Source organism: Octopus bimaculoides, chromosome 28 (genome assembly GCF_046866305.1).
Source record: "Octopus bimaculoides isolate indiv1 chromosome 28, ASM4686630v1, whole genome shotgun sequence".
NCBI classification, from domain to species: Eukaryota; Metazoa; Mollusca; class Cephalopoda; order Octopoda; family Octopodidae; genus Octopus; species Octopus bimaculoides.
This window is the reverse complement of record NC_142955.1, coordinates 21,304,156-21,312,913: the sequence shown is the minus strand read 5'-3', so window position 1 is coordinate 21,312,913 and position 8,758 is coordinate 21,304,156. Positions and strand designations below refer to the sequence as shown.

At 38.4% G+C, this 8,758-nt stretch overlaps 1 protein-coding gene across 5 annotated transcripts in view; it reads right to left on the bottom strand.

The window, feature by feature from the left end:
• The window catches only part of LOC106882288 (uncharacterized), a 56,062-nt gene that overhangs the window by 12,990 nt on the left and 34,314 nt on the right, over positions 1 to 8,758 (bottom strand). Inside the window, exon 1 of one of the 5 annotated variants that reach the window (XM_014932908.3) lies at positions 3,336 to 4,710. The exons of the other annotated variants lie outside the window; for them this stretch is intronic. The gene's annotated coding sequence lies outside the window, so the exon portion shown is untranslated. Of the gene's footprint in view, positions 1 to 3,335; positions 4,711 to 8,758 lie in introns of those variants that run through there. 5 annotated transcript variants of the gene reach the window in all.

Genomic DNA, 8,758 nt, shown 5'->3' with positions numbered 1-8,758 from the left:
ACACATACACACATACATAACATACACACGTATATATACTGGAATGTTTATATACCGCAGTTTTCCTGCTGTATATTGATGCAATGTCCGTAGGATTGTCATTGTTGCTGAAATCCAGACTAAACCTGTTTGTGCAGAACTATGCTGAAGAGCGTTCCAACTGTGACCATCCCGTTTGTGGAGTGAACGCCGCTCTTTTCTTTTCAAGGACATAAAACTTAGGAGAGACGGGTGATTTGGCTGTTGTTTCTAGCATGTCATGTGCTTACAGGGACGATCTCCTGTTTTTGCGTTAGCGATGACCATGTATATATCTGTGCATGTGTATGAGTACGTATGTGTGTGCACGTCTTCTCTCTCTTTACATACATACACACATACATATACATGTGTGTGTGTGCGTGTGTGTATGTATATATATATATATATATATATATATATATATATACACATGCACACATGTATATACATACATACAACATACAAACACACACAGACATACATATGTACTTATATGTACACACACACACATATAAATATATATATATATACACATATATATGTACATACATATACATACATCCATCCATATATACACATCCATCCACCCACCCACACACATATATGTGGATGTATGTGATGTATGTGTGTGGGCGCGTGTGCGTGTGTGTGTGTGTGTGTGTGTGTGTTAATACATGTGCGTCTGTAGGAAAGAAATAGCTTGAGAGAGAAAAGATAGAGAGGGGGGAAAGAGGGACGGAGAGAGAGAGAGAGAGAGAGAGGGCACAAGGTGCAGAAAATGTTTGTCAGAGGTGAAAGGTGAAAGTTCATCAGACAAAAAAAACAAAAAAAAACGCAATGACAAATGTGGAAGTCTGTTATTTTGGTTCAGTTAACCTCACCACTTTCCCATCTCTCTCTCTCTCTCTCTCCATTGTGGTATGATCAACAACAATTACTTCACCCTGTACCGAATACCAAGACACGGACCACCAACAGTTTCTTGCTGTGGAGACACGTGTCTGGATAAGATTTTATAACATGCCTTGTGTCCCCAAGCAATCCGGAGGCACTGGCAACGATCTCGCGCGCGCGCGCGCGTGTGTGCATGCATACCTACCTACCTAGAGAGATAGATAGATAGAGAGAGAGAGAGATGGATGGATGGATTCATAGATAGATAGATATAAAAATAGATAGAACGAGAGATAAGAAATAGATAGACAGAGGGATAGACAGAAGGAAAGAAAGATGGTTGAGAGAGAGAGAGAGAAAGAGAGAGAGAGCGAGAGAGAGAGAGAAAGTAAAAATCAAAGACAGTGACAGAAACGGATAGAAAAACAAGGGTGCACGGGAGCAATATGAAGGGGTCACGTTACAAGGACAAGCATCCGGCAAAAATAGAAGCAACATGCAGCCGCTTTTCCACTAAAAATAGATGCCAAATCTCCCTCGTAACCACACTTTACTGTCAACTTACATAAGAAAACAATACATTGAGGCATTTTGTACTTTGTGGAAAATAATAGAGGAAGGTCACGGGTGGAGTGCTTTTGATTGTAAGTCATACAAGAGCGAAACTGCCTGGTGGGGGGAAGTGAGGGATAAACTTTAAAACAGGGATGTAGTAAATGAAAATAAGTTGGGATGGTCACGGCCGGAAAGCCTTTGAATTAGGTTTGCTGGATCATGATTGACATAAAGCTAAGTAACGATAAGAAGGGATACATGAAATAATGGAGTCCTAGATGCACTATGCCAGAATAAATGACACCGGGCTCACAGTTAGAACATCTTTGATTTTATATATATATGCGTGTGTGTGTATGCACATATACATACATATATATACATACATACATTTACATTATATATATATACATACATACATATACATTATATATATATACATACATACATATACATTATATATATATACATACATACATATACATTATATATATATACATACATACATATACATTATATATATATACATACATACATATACATTATATATATATACATACATACATATACATTATATATATATACATACATACATATACATTATATATATATATACATACATACATACATATATATATATATATATATATATATATATATATATATATATATATATATGTATATATATATATGTGTGTGTGTGTATGTGTGTCTGCAGGCAGAGACACCCACACACACATCTTTTCTCTTTTTTTTTTTGTAGTCATTTGTCTGTGGCCATGCTGGAGCACCGCTTTCAAAGAGTTTTAGTCAGGCAAATCGACCCCAGTTCATGAAACACGTATAAAATATATTTTCCACAGGTGGTTCCACGTGATGCTAGAAATAACAAGGCTAATACCATCAGTCTAGTAGGAATCAGTAAATGTATAATCGTACTGGTGGTTTTATATCATGCTAGAGACAACAGCCAGATTGAAGAACACGCTACGATGCACGCCTGCACCACGTAGTGAAAAAAAAAATCACGTGGTTCCAAGGGAGGTAACAACTATCTTAGAAAAGGATAGAGTTACCTCCCGTAACAGTTATAAATTTTTTTAATTACTTAATTTGTAGTTAATAATTCATATAATTAAATGCTATGGGTATTGAACAAGAATTTAAGAAAGATTTACGAAAAATAATTTGCTACATGTAATTTCGCGTCACGCTAGGAATTACAGTCAATTACCCTGGAATTTGCGTTGATTTTTATACAAATTAGAAGGACACCTTAAACTACATTAAGCAAGTGCCTTCAAATTCGTTTCGTTTTCTCATATGAAAATCGGACACTTAACCAATAATGAACAATATATGGTCTCACACATTGCGAAAAATAACGACCACATGACCTTAAATCTGTGAGGTGATGTATATAAAAATTGAAGGACACTTGACGACGAAGCCTCTGTAAGAATATTGTACTACAGGTGGTCTCACATCATGATAGAAATAACAAACAAGAACCTTTAAATTTCCGTGTAGTGTTTATGTGTATAAACATGAAGGACACTTTTAGAATTAATTATAAAATATTATCCTATAAGTGGACTCGCATCATGCTAGAAACAACAACCAAATACCCACAGAATTGCATTGCTTTTCATATGAAACAGACTGTCTTTTCGTTTCTTAAGAAACATGCTATTCAGGGGGCTTCTTTTGTTTATTCCTATCCTAAATATTGAGGGCCGGGAAACAAGGACGCATGTACCTTATCCCTCCATCGGTTCCTACCTCCTTGTGCTAGAAACAGCAGCCAAGTGCCTTGAAGTCTAGTAAAAAGGCTGAGAAAAAAATAATCCTTGGCGAACACTTACATTAGCTCCATCCATCATATATTACTGCCTCACCGTTCTGCCTCGCCTCATTTCAAGTCTAACCGACCTGGAGCACTTGCCATTCCGCTCTCTGTGCGAGGGATGCGTTCCACTGGCCGAGCGCTGCATTTGCTGTCAACACCTGCTCAATGCACGACTGGACATGCTGTAGCTGATTATACGCAGGTATGCACTGAGGCTGCGACCTCTCTCCATCGATTCCTTGACGGTGAACATGTGTGGTCGCTATGTCAATCGGAGGTTGAAATAGCTGGAACATCGTCGAACCCTGGCGATCCTCTACCAGTTGGATAATGTGGCTGTTGGAAGTTCCATATTAGAGTTTTACAGAGGATTTGTGGCGAGCAAATGGGATTTGATTCTCTGGGAAAAGGAGGACATTGTCGGCGAGTTGGCAGAAGGATTAGCACGCCATGTAAAACGCATAGCAATATGTAGTAAATCTCTACGTTCTGAGTTCAAATTCCGCCGAGGTCAAACTTTACCTTTCATCCTTTCTGAATCGACAAAATAGTAACCAGTCAAGTTCTGGGGTCGATGATATCAACTAGCCCCCTAGACCAGAATTTCAGGCCTTGTGTCTATACTAGGAAGGATTATTATTGTTCCGTTTTGTTCTATCGGATAACCGAGTGAATATATCAGGTAAAGGGGAACAACTCTAAACTGAGCGAACATTAGGGGGAGAATGAGAGAGAGAGAGAGAGAGAGAGAGAGAAGTGGCACTAATTGCAATTCGGACGCTGAAAGATTCCAAGTGAGAAACAAAGATTCACTCGGATATATTTTAATGATCCGTTTAAATTATAGATTTCTTTTTTTCCTTTATGTGAACCTATTAACGCTCCAGTAATTCTATCCAAGTAGAGACCCATAAAAAGCGAAAAAAAAAAAATGTAAAAAGAAAAATGAAAAACAGGGCAACTTTGCCTTTCATCCTTTTGGGGTCGATAAATAAAGTACCAGTGAAACACTGGGATCAGTGTAATCGATTAATCCCCTGCACCGCCTACAGTGGAAAGGGTTATTACCCAGCGGAAATGGATTGTTTCGCTGGTGATGTCTTTGAAGAAACGTAAATATCGAAAGGGTTTCTGTTACAATTAACGAAGAGGACGGAGGGAGCGACTGGTTTCCTTTCCATAATTATCGCACAACGCTTGAACGAACACTTTATCAGCATTTTTTTATATATATACATATCTGTATGTGTGTGTGTGTGTGTGTGTGTGTGTGTGTGAGGGTTTCCCAGCCAGTGGATCCCTACCAGTGAGGGGCCGTCAAACCTTGCTAGAAGGGGCTTGGGATGATATTAGTTGATTAAAATGTAAAACAAGCTGCCGATAGTTGGGGGTCACATGGGCCTCAAACTTTTGGGTAAGGGGTCACGAGTGCAGAAACGTTGGGAACTGCTGATATATATGTGTGTGTATATGTTCGTATGTATGTGTACATGCATATATATATATATATATATATATATATATATATATATATATATATATATATATCATAGGCGCAAGAGTGGCTATGTGGTAAGTAGCTTCCTTACCAATCACATGGTTCTGGGTTCAGTCCCACCTTAGGAATGTATCTTCCACTATAGCTTCGGGCTAACCAAAGCCTTGTGAGTGGATTTGGTAGATGGAGACTAAAAGAAGCCCGTCGTAGAGATATGCATATGTTTGTGTGTCTATGTTTGTTCCCACCTCCACACCATTGCTTGACAACCGATGCTGGTGTGATTACATCCCTGTAACCTAGTGGTTTGGCAAAAGAGATTGATAGAATAATTACTAGGCTTACAAAACAAAAAGTCCTGCAGTTGATTTGCTCGACTAAAGGCAGTGCTCCAGCATGGCTGCAGACAAATGACTGCAACAACTCAACATATATAGATGTGTATATATATATATATATATATATACACATCTATATATATATATATACATATATATATGCGTGAGGGGTTTTCTTCAATTTCCTTCAACCAAAAGGATCACAATATTCTGATCAACCAGGGGTATAGAATCAATGAATGCGTGTGAGTGTGTGTATGTGTGTGTGTGCATGTATGTATGTGTGCGTGTATGCATGTGTATATATGTATGTGTGTGTATGTAAAAATATATATACACACACACATATATACACCCATACATACACACAAATGTATATATCTATATATACACACACATATATATGTAGTCATATATATATATATATATATATATATATACTCTTTTACTCTTTTACTTGTTTCAGTCATTTGACTGTGGCCATGCTGGAGCACCGCCTTTAGCCGAACAAATCGACCCCAGGACTTATTCTTTGTAAGCCCAGTACTTATTCTATCGGTCTCTTTTGCCGAACCGCTAAGTGACGGGGACATAAACACACCAGCATCAGTTGTCAAGCAATGCTAGGGGGACAAACACAGACACACAAATATATATATATACATATATACGACGGGCTTCTTTCAGTTTCCGTCTACCAAATCCACGTCTGCCCAGGTCTTGATGGGTGTGTCACATACACACACACACACCTGCACATGCACACGCAGGTGTTTGCACACACTCATACATATATGCACACACATTCACACACGTACACATGAATAGAAATTGCAAAAGGTCAAAATAATAAGCAAAAAAAATATGTGAAAAGGGAAAAAAAACCAGTTTGTTGTGTATTATTGAATGAAATGATTAATACTTGTTGAATAGAATAAACATCAGGTGAGTTTTTATTTGAAATGATCAGTTTTGGGGCAGGCCACAATGACGCCTGTGTTTATGTCTAAGTATAAACATACATAAGAATGAATGTGTGTCTATGCAGATGCAGATATGCTTGGGTGCATATTTACTTGTACAGAAATACAGATGTCATTGTGACCTAACCCGAAAACAATCAATTGAAATAAAAACTCACCTGATTTTTTTCTCTCTTCAAAAAGATTTAGTCATTTAGTCACTCAATAAAGCACAACCTATTTTCTATGTTTATGTGATTGTTTTTGCAAGATCCTTCCTGTTTCTGCCCCAGTCAACCGAAAACAGGTAGACACCCTACCATCACCCCCCCCCCCCCCCATGGCCAAGAATACCCTTATGGACAGATGGAAAGGGTGGATCAGAGAGGCATAAGGACTCCTGAAGACTATGACCAGGTGAAAAAATGTCACCTGATAGTTGCGAGTACCAAAGTTACTCTAAAGGGTCGAATGTTGAAGATCAATAAAAAAATATATGCCCAGGAAGAGGGGGCAACCATCGGTGTCAGTATTGCTACCCATGTGGCCAACCTCTTTATGGTATGGTGGGATAAGGGATTCCAAGAATGCTCTGCAGAAAACTCCATAATCCTAACCATGTACTCTCGCTCTGTTAATGATTTCAAGAAAGTAGTAAAAACACTTCCACAAGATAACATCTATGAACTAGAAGCTAGCACCATGAAGAGCATCCAGCAAATAGCTCCACCAGGGTATTAACGAACAATACATTACCCTAATAAGCACCCCAACTACAGACTATATATATATATATATATACACATATATACACAAGCATGGATGGCAAATTAATTTATTTGCACGTTAATACAGAAACTTGAGTCTAGGGGTAACTATAGAAATACTTTTATTATTCATTCCCTTTGAAGTTATTCTTATTTGTGGTTAGGGCTTTAACTGCCCTCTCTAGCATCTAAGCTGTCCTGTTAAAGGTCACCTCTTTTGTGTATAAATACATACACTAATATATATACATATATATATGTATATATATATATATATTGGCTTCAAATTTTGGCACAAGGCCAGCACTTTCAGGGAATGCCCTAGTTTTGATTGCATCAGTCCCAGTGCCCACCGTCCCTGAATGTGAGTCTCCATAAAATTAGAACTCAGAACATAAAGTCAGATGAAAACACCACTAAGCATTTTGCCTGGTGTACTAATGATTCTGCCAGCTCACAAGATATACATGCATACGTATGTATATACATATATATAGAAATATATTTATATTTACTTAATATGTACATATGCACATATGTACTGCTACAGCTGCATGCATATACTCACCCCTGCATATATGCATACATAAGACATACTTACCGACCTACATACAGACACACATTCGCACATTTATATACACACACATATATACATTGATGAGAGGGATTATATATACTGGTTTTTCGTAGGTTTTGTTTTTTTTTTCTGCAACAAAGAATGTCTGTTGAAATAGAATATTTTTCAGTAGAAAACTGAGACATTTTACATGAAAAAATCGTGAGGAATAATTTGATATTATATCGAACTAATTTCGACGACTGGCACCCATGCCAACGTCGTCTCCTTCATTGGATACGAAACTCAGCTTGCGAAAACTTATTGGGGCAAGCGAAAGCGAAATCGGGATGGCACCTGTGCCCAGCGTCGCCTTTCTGGCACTTGTGCCCGCAGCATGTGTAAGGACTTTCGAGCGAGATCGTTGCCAGTGCCGCTGGACTGGCTCTTATGCGGGTGGCACGTAAAATACACCATTTTGAGAATGGCCGTTGCCAGTATCGCCTGACTGGCCTTCGTGCGGGTGACACGTAAAAGCACCCACTACACTCTCTGAGTGGTTGGTGTTAGGAAGGGCATCCAGCTGTAGAAACTCTGCCAAATCAGATTGGAGCCTGGTGTAGCCTTCAGGCTCCACCAGTCCTCAGTCAAATCATCCAACCCATGCTAGCATGGAAAGCGGACATTAAACGATGATGTTGATGATGATACAGTAGCATACGGAGATAAATGTACACACACACGGATATAGACACACACAAAGTAATATACACGGATATAGACACATACACATATATGCAATAACATGCAGATAGACACACACATACATAGATGTATATGTATATGGACAGTGTGTGTGGTGTATTTAAGGGCATTTAATTATCAGCATATTAATCTCTCCAAACCAATTAAAGGGTTTCTTACAGATCCCTTGTCAGATAAAATGCTAACACAAGAAATGAAAAGAGATGCAGCCGTTGTTGCCAAATGTGTGGAACTTAGGGATTTAGAAAATATCTAAACTTGAAAGATCTTTAGTACACAAAGCTCAGATCAAAACAGGAGAATTCTTGTGATTTAACAGCCATACAGAGGTCTCTGTCACTGGCTCAATACATACATATATACATTCCTATAACAATAGAATCTGACTAGAAGGAGATTTGGCTGTTATTCCTATCAGGGTTAGCTACTCTAAAGCATTCTCCTTCCTTGGTTCGCGCATACATTCAATGTCCAACGCATTAACGATGAAGTCCTTCTCTGCATAAATAATAGTCCTTTCTTCTAAAGGCACAAGGCCTGACATTTTGTAAGG